General features: G+C 43.8%; 1 long non-coding RNA gene across 3 annotated transcripts; it reads left to right on the top strand.

Moving 5' to 3' along the window:
- The first annotated feature begins 10,401 nt into the window (after nucleotides 1-10,401).
- On the top strand, nucleotides 10,402-17,539 carry LOC146184535 (uncharacterized). 3 transcript variants are annotated; one of them, XR_014708886.1, is made up of 4 exons: nucleotides 10,402-10,593; nucleotides 11,975-12,100; nucleotides 12,602-12,768; nucleotides 17,120-17,539. It is a non-coding gene; the product is annotated as an uncharacterized LOC146184535 (long non-coding RNA). The 3 variants fall into 3 exon arrangements; XR_014708885.1 differs by having other exon boundaries at nucleotides 10,423-10,593; nucleotides 12,680-12,768; nucleotides 17,120-17,501; XR_014708884.1 differs by lacking the exon at nucleotides 12,602-12,768 and having other exon boundaries at nucleotides 10,434-10,593; nucleotides 17,120-17,452.
- The last annotated feature ends 275 nt before the right edge of the window (nucleotides 17,540-17,814 follow it).

Genomic DNA, 17,814 nt, shown 5'->3' with positions numbered 1-17,814 from the left:
CCCACTCTGGTAAGGAAAAGAAAAAACAATGTTGCAACCACACAGCAGTACAGGCCCTCTGTTTTGTGAACCAACACTGAAAGTAATTACTTTATGTTTGCGACTCAAAACTTCGCAAACTGAGTTTGCAATATACTGATGCACCTTGTTAGATTCCATGGCAATACTGACTACAGTACTGCACGTGTCGGGAAAAGCCCAGGCCGGGCCGGGCCTGAAAATTGCTGATTTGCCGGGCCGGGCTTGAGCTTGAAGTTGCGGGCTTGGGCTGGGTACAGGCTTGAAGTAGCAGGCCCAGGCTGGGCTGGGCGCCCGCTGTGTATGGCTACTTTCGGAAATGAAGAAATCACGGCGCTAAAATCATTGAAGTGGTTTATGAAGAAACCCCTAATATAGTACATTTCTTACTGCCGAATGAGAGAAAGCTCAGTTGTAGACTGAGTTTAATAAGCTGCACTCAGTGGTTTGTTGAAGTAACTTTTGGTGCGTACGCGTCTCGGCATTTAACAACACAAGCGAAAAAGTTAAGAAGAAAATGCGCAAAACCCTGAAGCGTTATCTATTATAGTGCAGATCTTATGGAGCACTGCAACACATGACACACAGCTCATTAACATGAGCACCACTTACAAGTACACAACACCACTAGCTTGGAATTTTTCAGCTATCAGTGAGCACACTCCGTCGGATCTAGCAGAAGGAACTCTTGTATCATTTCTGCTTCGTGTTACCGCCAAATACTAGACATTTGTAGCCAAGAGCCACTACAGAAGGACCTTTAATCGACTGCTCGGCAGGCAGCCATTTTCACCACAGCCCTCAAAACCCCTCCCCCCAGAAAAAAAATATATCTCTACGCTATGTGAAACTCCATTGAATAAGAGCGTATTGTATTACAAATCTTAGGGTATTCAAACACATACAGTATTTACACGATTGTCAACTCGAATGTAAGTCAAACCCACCCCACAAAATCACATGTCCCGAAAACAGTGCCAGAACACGGACAGAAAGAGACACACACATTTTTTTTCTACTTGTCCATGTTCTAGCGCTGTTTTAACATAATGTTCAGCCAACTCGTCCAACAAGCCACTTTGAAAAAAATACTGCCTGGCTGTACTACTTGTCGCCACTTCAAATCCTGTATTTCGGTGATATACGCTGAGAGCTTGGCCTCCAGCTCTGGATAGCCTACCAATTGTATGCCTCCTAAGCCTCTTCACTTGGCATTGAAAATTTTGTCTCACTGCCACCGCCATTCCCATAGAACCCATTTAGGACTTTCAAACTTGGGGCCCACAACCCAGTTCTTTCCTCGGCATAAATAATAGTCTCCTCCTTGAACGCTGCGCGGAACAAGCAGCGAATGTTTTTCGACTGAAAAGCTCATAACGAAGCATGTGGCCGACCGTAAAGTCAAAAGTGCGAACACATCAACCACACATGAACTAAACGAACGATCGGTGTTTGCTCTTCCATCAACCATTAATACTCCCTGAAAATGCCGCCAATGTCACGTGACCCGACACAACTGACGCGCAAAAAGGGGAGCGTCGCCGCAATTTGAAAATGGCTCTTCCGTAAACAATCGACACTCCCGCAGGTGCAGTTCGTGCTGCGCAGTAAAATTTAGAAAAGAAAAATTCTTACCGAGAAGCATGCACATTAACTTAATTTTGCACTTGAAGCCGTAGAGCAAATAACTTCGCCATATCCTCCCTCATATAGTTTTTATCTTGTTGGTTTTATTAAGGGTGCCATGCTTTGGTTTCGATTTTAAGTCGACCCCCCTCCCCTTTCTGATTTTCCAATTCTAAAAAAAGGGGGTCGGCTTACAATCGTGTAAATACGGTAATGATGCACAATAAACAGGCGGGATTTTTTTTCCGTCCCCATAACAATGTGGAGAGTGGCCATGAGTTCTTCCAACTGAATATTGTTGCGCAGGAATCTGTAGATTATTTCCTTTTCTTAGCATATACGATACTACTGGTAAGTTTATTACAACCTCGCTTCGGACATAGTGGTTAGCACATGTGGAAGATGCATACAGAAGGTAGTTAGACAGTTCCTCGTGCGATAGCCGCTACATCCAACTCTAGCAACCAAGAAGCCAAAACAAGAGCCTTGATAGTGCAGTCTCCTGCTCTTTCAATAAAAAAGGAATATTTCATGGAGTCTTTCGAAAATCTTTTTTCTTCCATGCGCTTAAAATTTTTGTTCTGCATTATTCACAATGTCAATTCTGTTATGTACCGTTGGATGGCAATCAAGACCAGGTCATTTACAATGGAATAAAAAAGTTTTTTTTTTTTTTTGCTTAACTGTACATTTTTAAGAAATCTGCGCAGGCTGACTGCCGGGCCTAGGATGGGCCGAGTCTATGTAGCGCAGGCCCAGTTCGGGCCTGCTTCATGTCAGCACGGGCCCAGACCGGGCTCGGGCTGGGCTCAGGCTTCAAACGATGGGCTAGGGCCGGGCACGAGCCGCAAAATCAGGCCCGTGCAATGCTCTAGTACTGACTTTAAGAATGCTTAATAAGCCAAAGTAACCATTCAAGCTGATCACACAAGTAGGCACAAGGCAAAGTGGTTTCTACGTCTTGTTTCGTGAAAAAAATTGTAGCAAGTTTTATGTTTAATCTAAACACATTTGAGTAACATTAGAGCACCTTTCTTTTTCACCATTTATCAAAGTGCAAAATCAATACCTTCAAATGGAAGGAATGTGTAGCAGATCAAGCAAGGCGCTCATCTTACAATAACCTACTGTGCTTATTCTGGTCTAGGCTAAAAGATTTTTTTTTTTAGGATTACAAGATATAAACGCTTATGCTCAATTCCAAGCTGGTCTTGTTGGTTCATAGTTGTTAAAAGGATTTTTGCAGCTCTACCCGACGACACAGAAAGAAGCGTGAGGATGTTGGTGATATGTTTTATTCTACTCCACATAACGAATCGCTCATTCAATCATTTCTGCACTGATAAAAATGGTACCATGAATTTCCAGACTGCTGCTATAATATCAGTAAATAATTTCATAATGCTTTTAGAATTTTTTCTTTGCTCTACTTCTGTTCTTTGGTGACAAATTTTGCATACAAGAGAAGGACATATGCATTGGATCAGGCGTTGCTCCAACCTTGTGCTATATGTTTCTGACAGAGATAGATTGGGTTTTATTCGAGGTTTTAAATTGAAAAAAAAAAAGTTCTTATATGCAGATGATTTATTGGTCATTTTATAAAAGCAGCCTTCTTCGACCTGCCCAGATCCTTCCACAGAACTCTGAACTCTTTTTAAACAGCACAGCAAATCCCTAAAATTTAAGCATGAAATTCCCAATGACACCTATTAACAGTTTTTAGACGCAGATGTCACTGTCATGGAAGACCAGGCACGCTTGGTGTACAGCCCCCACGCCACGAAGAACTCTCGCCATTCAATTGTATGCATTCTAAAACAGTAAAACAAGCCATAGCATTGCTTTGCCTACAGTTCAACTTCACTCGGCAAATTGCGTTGCCATTTGGCAAGAGCTAGACAGACATCACGAAACAGAAATGTGCTGAGTTTCCCACTTCTTTACTGTCTGCTACTTCTGAAAATTGGTTAAAGCATGAACAAAAGTACAGAGGAATGATTCTGCACAAAAGATAAAACATTTAGTAGTCCTATATGTGCAATGTGTTGCCCATCACCTGAAGATAGCCATGAAGTACAAGGTCCCGTCGTATCCATGCAAGCGTTGCAGCTTATGTCGAAAAAAGCAGAGTAGACCGTATGTATATGTACAAAGGGTTGGTCTAATACTGCAGGGGCTTTCAAACTGGGTTCCGTGGGCTGCTTTCCAGGGGTTTCTAAGCCCCTATACAAGACACCTCCCCCCCCCCCCCCACTTCCCCTCCCGTTCTTCACTAGTCCCACTTCTTGCGACGCTGCGGACCACGCACAGAACTTGGGTCATAGAAACACATCATCAGATCATTCCTCGGCTTCGCACCATCTGCGTCGATAAAAGCACAGACCTTCAAGTCTGTGAAGGCATTTTGATGCCATTGGCGACGTCAGCGCCAAATGTGGCCGCCGGTGACCTTGTATGCACTGAAAAGCCAATATCTGCCAAAGTAGAAAAATACACTTACACAGCGCTGTAGCTGTATAGCCAGAGCAGGAAGCAGCAGATAACGAATTAACGCCGGGCAAGCCCTCACGAGCTTCTGCGTGGAGCCCAGCAGGTCGAGCCGGCGTGAAAGGGATGGAAAGTGACTGTAGTTTTCTGCATTTTAGTTTTAAATGTAGAGGTGTGACAGGAAGTGAGAGGTGGGCCTTTAATAAAAAAGCAGATTATGAAAAGCAAGAAAAATAATGCTCATAAAAGTTTACTAAACAAAATATTGCATCTTACCTGTACTCACTTATGGCGCTGAAACGTGGAGGCTAACCAAGAGAGTTCTACTTAAGTTGAGGACAACCCAGAGGGCTATGGAACGAAAAATGGTAGGGGTAACATTAAGAGACAGGAAGCGTGCAGAGTGGGTCAGAGAAATAACTCAAGTTACCGACATTCTAGTGGAAATTAAGAAGAAATGGACATGGGCAGGACATGTAGTGCGAAGAGAGGATAACCGATGATCGCTTAGGGTAACAAACTGGATTCCAAGGGAAGGAAAGCGTAGCAGGGGGCGGCAGAAAGTTAGGTGGACGGATGAGATTAAGAAGTTCGCAGGGGTCAAGTGGGTGCAGCTAGCACAGAACCGGGTTAAGTGGAGAAATATGGGAGAGGCCTTCGCCCTGCAGTGGGTATAGTCAGACTGATGATGATGATGATGATGAAACAAAATATTACAAGGGTGCACTAAATCTGATTATGTGCAGAAATGCAAGCAGCATTGAGAGTTTCTGAATTTCACTGCTTAGTTGGCATTTCTGCTGGTGAAATTTGGATGAAGTCAAATTTTGGGGATTAAAAAACCAAAATTTGGGTATGGCCCACCCAAATTTGGAAGTCATAATTGAATTGGCCATAGCCAAATTAGGTTAGGCACCAATTTTGGCCAAATTTGTATAAGTCTAACGTTGGGTGTGCAGGCAGAAATTTTCGGGTGGCTCCCGTAAGTTTGGAGGTCACTGGCTGAATTGGCCATGCTCGAATTAGGTTAGACATCGGTTTTGGTCAAATTCTGACGAGGTCAAATTTTGCGGTGGACCCTCCCAATTTGGAGGTCATCACTGAACTGGCCGTACTCGATTTTGGTTAGACATGAAAATTTTGGCCCAGTTCTGACAAGTGATGGTTGTTGGGGTTCCTTGAGGTGAAAAAGTTCAAGAACCCCCCGCATCCCTCTCACTTTGATGGAAGGTATACTTCGGCCACACAAGCCTATGTATTATGAAATGCTTCGGGAGCATAACAAATCGTTAACTGCAAACGGCTCGAACCTTTTTTTACGTTGAAGAAAATGCGGCGATGGGAGTTGTCCAGCCCTCTTGTACGGCCCAGCCATCTTGAAGAAATGCTAAGATGTGTTTGCCCGGCAGCTTACTGAATCTTAATTGAAAAGCTGGGTCCGGTTGCGTGAGTCCGGATACACTCATGTGATATCGTTCTGGTTGGCATAACTTTACTACCGCTGCGTTACAACGGATCACTGTTCCCACAAAAGATGATTTGGAATAGAGCGTTGCTTACCTTAACGGATATGCGTAGTACAACCAGCACACGTAAGAAGTATTGCTGCATCAAGGGCCCATCTTCCAGGCTGTCGGGCACTGTAAAATCACCAAGGCCTTCTTAATTCAACCCCTTCAATGCTGACACAAAGCAACGATGGACCGAGTGCATTTTGCAAGGAGCAGCCAGTGCGCAAACACAATACCGAGAGTCGGAGCAGCGCCTGGCTGGAGCGATCCTTTGCATTAGATACGATCCGTTGAAACTTGACAGCAACACATGCACACGAAACAGAACACGTTTCATGAAGATACTGCATGAACGAAATGCACTGCAAAAGCAGCTGGCGGATATAAAAATTACCGCTTCCAACCAATGGATTCGATTGAAGCAGTCACACACAATGCACACCACCACCAGCGTTACAGCCATAAAGTTAAGCCAATGCCCCCATGCCATAGAGAAAGGGATTCTAATACCTCCTGAAGAACATGCCTGAACATGCAGCGCTCAAAGATGACCCTCAGTTTCAGTTGTAAGACTACACAACAGATGGTGTCCAATATGAACGAGCCGAAAAGCATGCTGGGTAATTCCGACTTCCGGGTCTTTCTGCGAGGAAGGCGTCTGCCGCACTGTGCTTGAAACTCGGCACCAACAAGCTTTAATTCGACTCTTCACAAAGTTTATAAGCGCGAATAAAGTCGTAGAAAAGGTCATAGCGATCTGCACACATGTTATGACCCTATTTAATATTTCCTATTTGAAAAAAAAAACGGGTGAAAAATAATTGCAAGTGCAATCATTACAGCGTGCATCATCTCTTTGCGCTGAAGTTTAACATGCATCGTTTATTCAGCCAAAGTTCGTTTTTCATTGATATTATCATGCAGTCTCTAAATATAATTCTAAAATATAGTACAGTAAGCATTCTTTAGAGGTATTTCGCACTAACAGAAGCCAGATAATTAGATTACCGGCAGTCACTGTTTAGTGTGTAGGAGCGGACTGTCGTGCAAGTTGTAGCTGCGACTGCTAAGATCTGAAAGCATGCAAATACCAGGAGGACATTGTGCACTTTTTTTGCAGCCTTTATAAAGCTTTATTGGTATATGCCGCAATGTCCGAGAGAGTCAGAGCAGCTAGGGTTTCTTGTCTTACGGTGTACTGCAGCTGCCTGTAAGCACGGCCAGAACAACGCGTTATATAGTTGCTCAACTAAAATTGTGACATGCGATTCTTACAGTGTGTTGTGCTATTCCTTCAGAAAATCTAGATTTACTTACCAGTGCTTTGAAACATTAGAAGTGTGCACAACCTTCGCTATTTTAAGCTACATATGCTCTTCACAGCTCAACTGATTTTGTTTACATATGTGCCATTTCTTTTTTTTTCTGGAAACTGTAGGAGGTAGAATGCCAAAGAACTGTATCATGGTTAACATCATACTGTCGATCAATGAAAACATTAGGAGGATCACAAAATAAAAAAATCTCTCTCAAGCATTTGGTTTTTACTTGATTTGTATTATGAAAATGCAACTGCATGATGTACGAGTTGCATTTTTAGCACTGCTGTTGCATGTATCATACCCCAGCATGTATGAAACCTCTACTAATGCTTGTTGAGGGCCTGGGTAGGCTAGTAACGTAGCTATTCCGGCAGTCAGAGAGACATATCCAATTGCCGAGGCTGCAGTGCATGCAAGAAAACCCCACTCATAAGCAAAATTAACCAAGCACAGTGTGTGGGACATTTTACGCCATTCACATACAACTGTGGAAGCTCTCCATATTCGAAATTCCCATGCTTAATTCCTCAATACTGATTGCTGCATTATGTCGGTCAAAAATGGGAAGTACCAAAACAAAAGCTTTGTTTTGAAACCTCCAGAAACTTCAGGATGGGAAACAATTATTTGTTCCAATCAAAGCTGGGCAGAGCCTGTAACTATTTTGCTGTTGAGTACTTTGTGCTTGGGGTCTGGTTAGACAGGAAATCTAGATTTTGTATACTTTCAGATGTTTCCAGTAGACACATAGGCTGTTAATGCATACATACTGAAATATGGGAATGTACAACTTTTGCACTATATGCAATGTGTTCAAGGTAAAGGGGTCAAGCACGAAAAGCCAGGCATAAAGTCAACTTGTCTTGTGGTTCTTCACAATGAAGACATCAGTTGAAAGCAAGGTATCAACACTTAGCACAGCTTTGCTACGGGAACCAAGAGAAGCAGTCAGGCACAAGAAAATAGCCAAAGGTAAAAGTGACTAGTCTTATATAGCCATGAAAGAGCAAACATTCTTGGAAATGGGAAACCGTTCTCATAATGTAATTACACCTCATATTACTTTCTTCAGCAGGACTTTTGCAGCACATTTTTTACAGCATGTGATTAATGACCTCCAAGCAAGGCTAGGAGAGAAGAATAGTAAACTGTGACAAAATGCCTAGTACAGGCTGTAGAAATGAGCTTCAATAGACCAGTGGGTGAGTAATAGCAAGCTGTAAGAAAATGCACTGACAGGGCACAAAAATCAACTGCCTCGACAAGATTCATACTTCTTACCCTTACACATAAAAGCTGCTATAGCTAGGCCAGCCTCTGCCTACCTTGCAGAATTTTGCACTTCATGAGATAGCCAATGGCCATCAGCACCTTGTTTTTCATCTGAAGGCCACGCAGAGAAAGAAAATAACGCATAAACCTCATGTATGCAGCACCTTGCATTGCATCATTGCATCACAAGTAGCTTATGTAGATGCATTCATTTAATTTTCGAATGAACACGTTTTAGCATCACCTAGGCCATTATAAAACTGCTTTGTTGAACAGCGAAATTTGGTTTTACACCATTTATCTCAGCTGTCAGCTTTTCCACGTGGCATATATACAATGAAAGATGAAAAATAGCTGTTCTGAAGTGAATATTTCATGACTCTGACCCAGAGTATAGAAAAATGCTGCTAATTTGTATCCTTGCAACAGCCTTTCCCTATCCCTCTTTCTACACAAGACAAAAATAAACACCACAGCCCCATGTATAGTAGGTCTGCACAAGCAAGCTTTCAAAATGCTTGTATTTCTCCGCAATTTTTGCGTGCTCACGCTGATTGCTTCGCTGGTGAAAGTATATTTCGTTATCTGGGGTTAAATCAGAACATAACTGCTTGCACAACAATGTATACACAACAAAGGTATAAAACTACTAACGGTGACACGCTGGCCTAGCCAAGCAACGAGACCGACGGCTGATTGGTAAGCAGTGGCCGTAGTATCTAGAAACTTGCATTTAGCAGAAATGGCCGGGGAGAAAATTGTTCAGTACTTACAATGTTATATCACGCTGTACTGACGGAGGCCAAAGAACACAATTTGCGAACCTTTTGAAGACGTGGAACGACCGCTCGCTGCTGGCGAAAACAGCTGTAGCACATATCCAAAGTCGCTCGAGCGAGAACTTGGTGCTCCTGAATGAGAGCAAACAACCTACTTCACAAAATGTCCTAGCTTTCACAACGCTATCCAACACTTTCCATTGACAAAACACTCGTGTTCCGCGTGCAACATACCGTCGATGGTCAGTCAGCGGATCGCAACGGCCAACTGTTTTCGCCGTTCACAACTCGACGGCACTCGGAACATCTTGTATCGCGTTCTAGTTGAGTTGCCGTAGTTGGAAGCCGAGCACAACACCAAATTCCCAGCAAATTGACCGCCAATATGAAGAGAATAAAGGTCGAAACCGCCCGCCTGCAAGCAATGTCAGATGCTCAAAGTTTGTTTTTAATGACGGAAAACGTGTTTAGGCCATCAGTTTCGGTTTCGGAACATGTCGTTGGCGCCTTTTGCCTGCGGCCGGATGAGAATAGTAGGGGCAGTTTACGAAGGGGACACGTTATAGAAGTCTAATATTGTAGGAAGTCCTTTAAAAGGTTAGAAATTCCTAAAAATAGGTACTAAACTGCGTGCGTGGTGCATGGATGTGCTGTAATCTTGTCAAATACTAAAAATCGGTTAATACGGAGAAGCAGTTAAAAGAAAAATAATCCATGGCATAATACAAAATTCGAAAAATATATATGCTATAATCCGGGATTACCTGAGCTCTCAAGTTCAGCTAGGTGACCCGCAACAAATGAAGGGCTGCACGGCGCGCAATCGATGTCTGGGACGCCGCGACAGGTGGGCTGACTGCATTGAGAGCATACGGTCGGCCCGCAGGGTGCACATCATGTTCTTATAAGTTCGTGAAACTGCCCAGACGGCCACTGACGTCCGACGGACAACCGAACTCGGCCTCAACTCGGCGGCCGATTTCGGACGTCCGCCGGAATTCCGGCGTACGTACGAAAGCGGATGGTCGAATCCGTTCGCCCAGCGGACAGCCGCCGTACGTCCGCCACTGGATTTGCTTTTATACAGCTATGATATAGTTTGCAGTCGTCGTGCTCATCTGAACTGCGTATAAATCAGTAATGCCGTCGAGTCCATTATATGATGCCAGAGCGAATCGATGCGATAGAAAGCGGTTCCATTAAACAGCTTTTTTTTTTATTTTCCGCATGTTTCATCGTTGAATTCTTCCATCAAAAATTTTTGATGAAAAGTTAAATGACCATTAAACATTTTTCTATCATGATGCTTCAGTGAAATTTTAATCAGTGGCTGAATAGACGCAGCAAGCAGCAAGCTCAAAAAGAACGAAACCGAACCTATCCTCAAAAAAATCTGAAATGAGCCAATCCAATCCACCTGACAAGTTGAAGTTTAGTCATGGAAGATGGCTTCACGTTTCCGTGTTCTGCATTTTCTGCGCAGTTACAAATACCTACGGCTGTAATGCACTGCTAGCATTGTTTTTGCTGTGGCTTGGTGCGGCTGGCACACTTTGTTCACCCGCCGATTCCAAAGTAAGTATTTCACCGAACTTTTGTTTCTTTAGTGGAACTTTTCGATGCACCGATGGTGCTGAGCTTTTGGATAAGGAAACAGCTCTGTACAGCAGCCGAACGGTCGAGTGTTTTAGGCGAGACTGACAGGATGGCTCCGCGCCGACTAACTAAATTGCAGCCTCAAGTCTGAGGGCCATCTTTCTCGGCATTACTGGACGCTGCGCCAGTAAGCCGCGCAACTTCTCTGTCTCTGATAAAGGAGTGCCTGCCCGAGCTTTAAAGGAGTTAATTTGTTAACCATGCGCAACGTGCTGAGTTGTAAAAACTATACGAGAAAACTTTTGCACTCCGCGAGCCTATCGTGCGACATGCCTACACTTGTGAAAACGTCGCGCGTTTTTTTTTTTTTTTTTTTATGGACAGCCGCTCATCTTTCTCTCGAGCTTTACGGCAACTACAGTTTCTCTCTCTTAGGTTTAGTAGGTTTAGTAAGAAGGTTTAGTACTCTTCTTCAGCTTTGACAAACCAGGACAGCACCTTGCGCATGTTGGTTATGCATGTGGGACCGAACCGCGCAGAACAACCGGACAAGGAAATGAGAGAAAAAAAAAAAGTCAGCACTTGTCTTTTTCTTGACCCGTTGTTCTGCGCGGTTCTGGCAGGAATTTGACATACCGCCGCCGCGACACAGTTGGGCTGTGAGCTCTGGTGCCTGCAACGCCTTCTTTTATGCAAAACAGGCATACTGGGAGGCCATGCAAGCCGCGGGCTCAAAAGAAAAAAAAAAAAAAAAACAAAAAAAAAACCAAACGAGTTGAGTAAAAGTGAGATGAAAACAAAATTGTTGTTGCTTTGTCCTTACAGATATTCAAAGGCTCCTCACAACTTCATTGCATTATTGACAGCAAGATAATGCCAAAGCTACACTAGAGCCATGCAGCACCTTATAGTACATGATACTGAGCTTATGTCTCGCACTGAAAGCTCTTACCATGTTCTTAGATTATCATATTAAAGTAGCTTTAAACCCATGCTTGTTAATACAGTGATAGCCATAAATTGAATCTAGGGCATCATGCTCACATACAAGGCTTCTGATAACCGCTGGTCACATGATGTGGGCTATAGCAGAAACCTGTACCTGGTCATCTTACAAGCATTTGTGCAATTGATGCTTTTAATGTGTTGTAAAAGTTTTTGTGTTCTGTTTCTGTATGGGAATGCTTTCCTTATTGAAGGCTAACATTTGGCTTGCTACAGCAAAACCTCTACCTAGTCATCCTAAAAACAGCACCACAGTTGGTGCTTTTAGTGTGTTGTAAAAGTATTTGTGTTCTGCTTCTGTATGGCAATGTTTTTCTCGTTGAAGACTAGCATGAGGCTTCCAAAAATTTTTCAGATGCCATTTGCTGTAGCCGATTTCGTAAGCCAACAGGAAGCAGCACTTTGAACATGGAAAACTGTCATCCACGGGGGAAAAACAGCAACATCCCTTTGCATTCTCATTTCTTTGGTATGGCTAAAAGTGAGTATAGTATCATTATCTATATTATTAATATTGAATCATGATTGTCAGTGTTGAAGTTGTTTGAGCGTGATGATTTTAAACACACAGGACATCCCTTTGACATTAAGGTTTTAGCTTGTTTACATGTAGGATGTAGAACTGGTTTCAACAAACTTTATGCAGCAAATTCTTTTTACATTGCCCACCATGTTACTTTTTGTCATTGTCCGTTCGGTGACTGGAGGAGGGAGAAGTAAATAACCAGTATTTTACGTTTACACAGTCGTCCACTCTTAGCTTGAATGGGAATGTGTGGCATGCAGTTTGCAAAATAGCAATGCATCCGTCGCAGCCATGCATCAAGGCTAAGTGGCTTGTGCGTAGAGGGACTAGCCGCTCCAGCTTCACGTCATCTGCCTCTTTGCTCCGGTGTGCAGACGTGCATTGAGGCAAAGTGGTTTATGTGTAGAGAAACCAGGAGCTTCTTTGTCACATCTGGCTGTTTGTTACGGTGTGCAGATGCACATCGAGGCAAAATGGCTGATGTGTAGAGGGACCAGGAGCTGCTGCTTAACGTTCTTCACCTCTTTACTACAGTGCACAGCCGTGCATTGATGCTAAGTGGCTTGTGCATGGAGGGCCCAGGAGCTGCAGCTTCACGTCTGCCTCTTCGCTCAGGTATGCAGGTGCGTATTGAGGCAAAATGGCTTATGCATAGAGGGACCAGGAGCTGCTGTGTGGCGTAGTCTATATATTTGCTATGGTGCATATTGAAGTACAGTGGGGGGGCTCATGTGTAAAGGTACCATGAGCTGCTGCGTCATGTCGTCTGCCTCTTTACTATCGTGCGCAGGCATGCATCAAGGCAAAGTAGCTTATGCATAGAAGGACCAGGAACTGTTGCTTCACATCTGCTATGATGCGCAGCTGCGTATTGTGGGTGGTGGTGGAAAACATTGCCATCAGATACAAATACAGGAGGTTACTCACTAGCTGACCCTGAGGGGGCCTGTCCTGACAAAAACAAGGGGTCCCTAGTTTGGGACCCCAGTGGTGGTAGAGGGACTAGAGGCTGGTACTTCACGCTGTCTGCCTCTTTGCTACGGTGTGCAGCTGCGATGGATGCAGTGGCATCTCAAAAAGTGCATGCCACGCACTCGCATGTTCAGCCTGAGTGGACGGCTGTGTACCTGCTATAGCTTTGTTATTCATAGAATAAACCTAGGCCAAGTTGGATAAATTATAGCTCACCTCATATGTGGTCAGCAAAAAAAAGCCACTCCAGAAAATCTGATGCATTTACTGTCATAGGATTCTTATTCATATACATGCTACTGACAAGTCAGATTCTTCACCCTCAGAAATGCCAGAAAAATAACCAAGGGTGCATCTGCAATAGTCTAGCTTGCTCTTTCTCTGCAGACTTGAGTCAGATGTGTGTTCCATTGCTGTGGGTGGGACAGGTGTGAATCTTTGATTTTTAAGCTTGCAACAAGTATGTTATTGTAGTTTAAAGGCAAAACGGTACTAATAATCGCAGCCCCCCGTGGCCTTTATCCCCTTTTAATAGTGTTGCTAGACACTGAATTATTAGTTTACTCTGCACTGTTTCTGTCTAGTTAATGTGCGGAGATGTACATATATTTATATGACTTGGAGTTGTCGACTTTGCACTTAGAAACATTGTAGCGTTATCTGATGTGTTGCTTTCATTTCTTTAATGATTTCTGTAAGGTATCGGTGGGTATGCTAGGCACCATTATTAGTCTGCTCTTTTTGAGTCACCTGTTCAATGCCCAGCTGCGGCCGTCTCCCACTTGCCCTCGGACAGGAGGCGGAGAGACGCGCACAGAGAGGCAGCTACAGTGCTTAACGGAAACGTAGGCAGAGAGGGAAAGAAGTCCCCTCTTCCGAGGACTTTGCTGTCGCACTCGAAGACGCGGGGACAGGCAGTTTGTTCTCGTTGCTGTGTCATGTAGGGGGCTCATTTTTATTTAAGGAGCTTTAGTTGGACTGTGAAAAAGGCTGACCGCCGAAGAATTGACGCGTTTGAATTGTGGTGCTGGCGAAGACTCTTAACAGTTCCTTGGACTGCCAGAAGATCAAATCAGTCGATATTGTCGACCATAAACCCTGACTGCTCATTGGAGGGTCAAATTCTAAAGTTAAAGCTCAGCTACTTTGGTCATCTGATGAGAAGAGAGGAGTCACTGGAGAAAGATTTGATGTTGGGAAAGGTTGAGGGTCGCCGGAGAAGGGGTAGGCAGCGAATGCGATGGTTAGATGGCATTCTCGAGGCATTGCAGATGAAGCTATGTGATGTTAAGAAGATAGTGAGAGACCGGAAAGCGTGGCGTGACATGGTCCACAGGGTCACGAAGAGTCGGACACGACTGAACGCCTGAACTGAACTGACGAACAGTATACAACTAAGGGGTCCTTAGTACTAAGCGTACTAAGGGGTCCTTAGTACGCTGACTGGACCCATCACCCGGAGGCAGCACAGCTTTGAAACGAGCACCTCTTTTGGAAGAACTGCTTATCGTTCAAAGAAAAAACACTGTCAGGTTGAAGGGTGTAAGGCCCGCTTCCTTATTGGGGAGCCCATAAAAGTGACAATTATTCAGTGCAGGCGCGCTGAGTGGGGTCTCGTTGAGGATTCCAACCCTGGATGTCAACAATGGTGGGAGATGGCGGCGTTGAAAAAGGGCAAGTGTGTAACAATGACGGTACGATGCGGAGCAGGAGGATGTGGGTGGGCTCTTCTGATTTGGTCCGCAATGGTGCTGACTCGGACGCCAATAATTGCAATAATTGCCCTGTAAAAGGAGCCGCCAAGGATGCAAGCTTTGGGCAATGGTTGCGCACGTGGGACGCTGTTTTGATGGGTTCTAATTTTTTTTTTTTTTTCCTAGGGGAGAGAGTTTGGCATGTGACCTAGTGAGCCAATCATTTCGAGGTCCATTCTCTAAATTCTGTTTGTTGTGAAACGAATTTGTTGTCCCTTTTGCATTGCTTGTATTAGGGAGAGGGTGAAGAACTTATGAAAGTGGAAAGACATGCCAAAATGTTTGTTAGCCAGTCGTGTGAGTTCGTTGTCATTGGGGATGAGAAATGTGGGCGGAGTCCCGAAGTTAATGAAACGGCCCCGCGGCCTGGAGAACTCGTTCTGAGCTAAATTTTGATCTCTTTCCTCTTCGGCATAGATCATGGTCATTGTTTCACCTGTTGTAAATACGTACATTCATGTATAAAATTTTCAGTTCATCTTCCTCTCCGTTGTCAAGTTGTTGTGGCCAGATGCAGTAAATTCACTATTTTCATTTCTATATAACGTGCCTTTCTGAAGATGGTGAGCTCTTTTGTCCAATCCTGTAAGAAAGCAGCAAAGCGCTCCCAAATCTTTCACAAAACTGTGTGATATCTTTAATACTTACTGCGGCTTGGTGTCACTCACAACATGTAGTTGAGGTAGATTTCTTCCCCCCCCCCCCCCCTCTTTTTGTTCGTTCAAATGAGGACCAGCGGACACTAACTCTTGCTTTTGTAATGCCCTAGGCCCCGCCTTAAGGCAGTACTCCAATGTCAATACCATTTTTATAGCTATGGCTGTCCAACAGCACTAATGTCTTTTATACACTTCTTTTACTAATCTCTTACCCAAGTGGTGGCTTATACTGCGGGGGTGAAAGTCTCTGGACAGTATGTGTAGATTTTGGACTAGAATCGCGATGTAAACGAATTGTGACCTTATTTCTCTTGCACACATGAAAGAACTAACGTTCAACTTTCACATCGACAAGTATGATCCGAGTTTCCTGGTCGATGTGAAAGTTATGTGCTTTGATTGCAGTTTGTGTAGTCCACACACTTGTCCCCGATATTACATAGGGGCAGATTAGGCGCCTTTACAGGGGCAGTTTCTTTGGCGCCCACTACCTTCCCCATAAATAAGCTACAGTGTTTCTTGTGAACAGCTGGCTCCATTTATAAATACCATTATTTTTTTTGTGATTTGTTGTGCGTAGTTGAGAAATCCATGACATACATGCACAGCTGGTTGCCAGAATTGTGCAGCCATATTTCAGTAACTAACATCCATGCTGCATGCTGCCGGTAATACATCAGGAGCTTGTGGTTGTCAGCTTTTTGTGTTTTGTGTGACTATAAGCCTTGCTATTTTAATGTCACATATAGCGCTGTGGGTAAACAAATAACTTTACTTTTAACTTTACTTTTAACTCTTGTAGAAGCATGAACACTACGCAATCACTGCCGCGGGCTATGCATCCACATTGGGCTTTAGCCACATGTCAAATGTCTATCTTTATTCTGCTGCAGCAGCTTGCATGTTATCAGATAAGTTACTTCGTCGCAGCTGCTCTAAGGAGACGCTTTCTAGACGCTTGTAGCCTAGATGTTGATGTCGATATACCCCCGACACGCCCAGGGAATGTCTTCGGTAGAGGGCACATGGAAACCAGCGAAATGTGCAGTTTACAGAACAAAAAGGTAACAATTTTAAATGATGTTATTATTGATCACTTCTTTTCAGAGCAGGAACAATGACTTTAGAAATCTGCCTGTTAAACCGCTCAAAATGCAGGTTTCTGCCGCCAATGCGTACCTGTGTAATACTGCAAAGCTCTGGCTGTGCTTTATATTCGTATACAGCATCCTTTATGCTTAGTTTCTCTGCATGTGCACTCCATGTCTTGGGCATTGCTGAGGGCGCATAGCAGCAAGCACAACATGCCATGTTTGGTCAGAGTGGCATGTTCAAAAAGACGACATAAAAACATTAAAATACTGAATGCCAGGTTCTGGTCAAACTACGTTTGTATCTTTTGTTATTCTGCATGGGTTTTGCTGCAGTTATATGACCTTTCTATATAGTATGTGACAGTTCTGAATGGAGATGCATGCGTACAGTGCCACCTGGAAAAAGCAATTGAGAGAAACTGGCAGTTGCCCTTGGAGATGTGTAATCAAAGTTCAGCACAGATAACTTGAATTTCATTTTCCCTTCTATTGCAGGAGGAGCCCAGCCTGCTCTTTCCATCTTAGGCCTGAAAGACCAGCAACAGCTGATCAAGCAAATGCACAGGATAGTAACTGCTCCTGGAATACCGGCCTGCGGAGGCCGCCCACAGAGAACTCAATCATCTCCTCGCTAATTCCGAAATATTAAGTTTCAATAAATACCTTTTCCTCCACCACCTCCCCAAGGGAAGAGCTGTCACGGCCAAGGATAATTAAAAAAAATTATTCAAGCAGATTCTTAATACTCCAGTTGGCCTGCATTTTACCATGCCATTCCTTAACATCGATATTTTTTTAGTGTAGGCTATTTATGCATGCAGTTTTTGCAATAAAGCAAAAAAAATGCTGTTTTTACAACCACGCATGCTGGTATGCCTATGCACTTAGCATGTTTTCAGGAATGGTGCATTTGTGTAAAGCTCAGCTAGCATATGTGCCTCTTTGATGGAAGTTTTAATTGCACACTACTGTTCAATGCTTTGTGTGTGAAAGTAAAGCAGACAACAGGAAACTTGAACCTGTTGCATATTCTATTGTCTGCTTTACTCTCACGACAAAGGCATTGAGCACTAGTATGTGACTGAAATTTCCATGGCACATACTTGCTGAGCTTTACACGAATGTTATTGGCAAGTTTTTACACCAATAGCGGGCCCTGCAAGCATGTTCCGGGAAACGTCCGAATGTCC

Source organism: Amblyomma maculatum, chromosome 7, assembly GCF_055883805.1.
Source record: "Amblyomma maculatum isolate TAMU_Amacu chromosome 7, ASM5588380v1, whole genome shotgun sequence".
Lineage (NCBI taxonomy): Eukaryota > Metazoa > Arthropoda > Arachnida > Ixodida > Ixodidae > Amblyomma > Amblyomma maculatum.
This window is presented reverse-complemented; position numbering and strand designations above follow the sequence as displayed.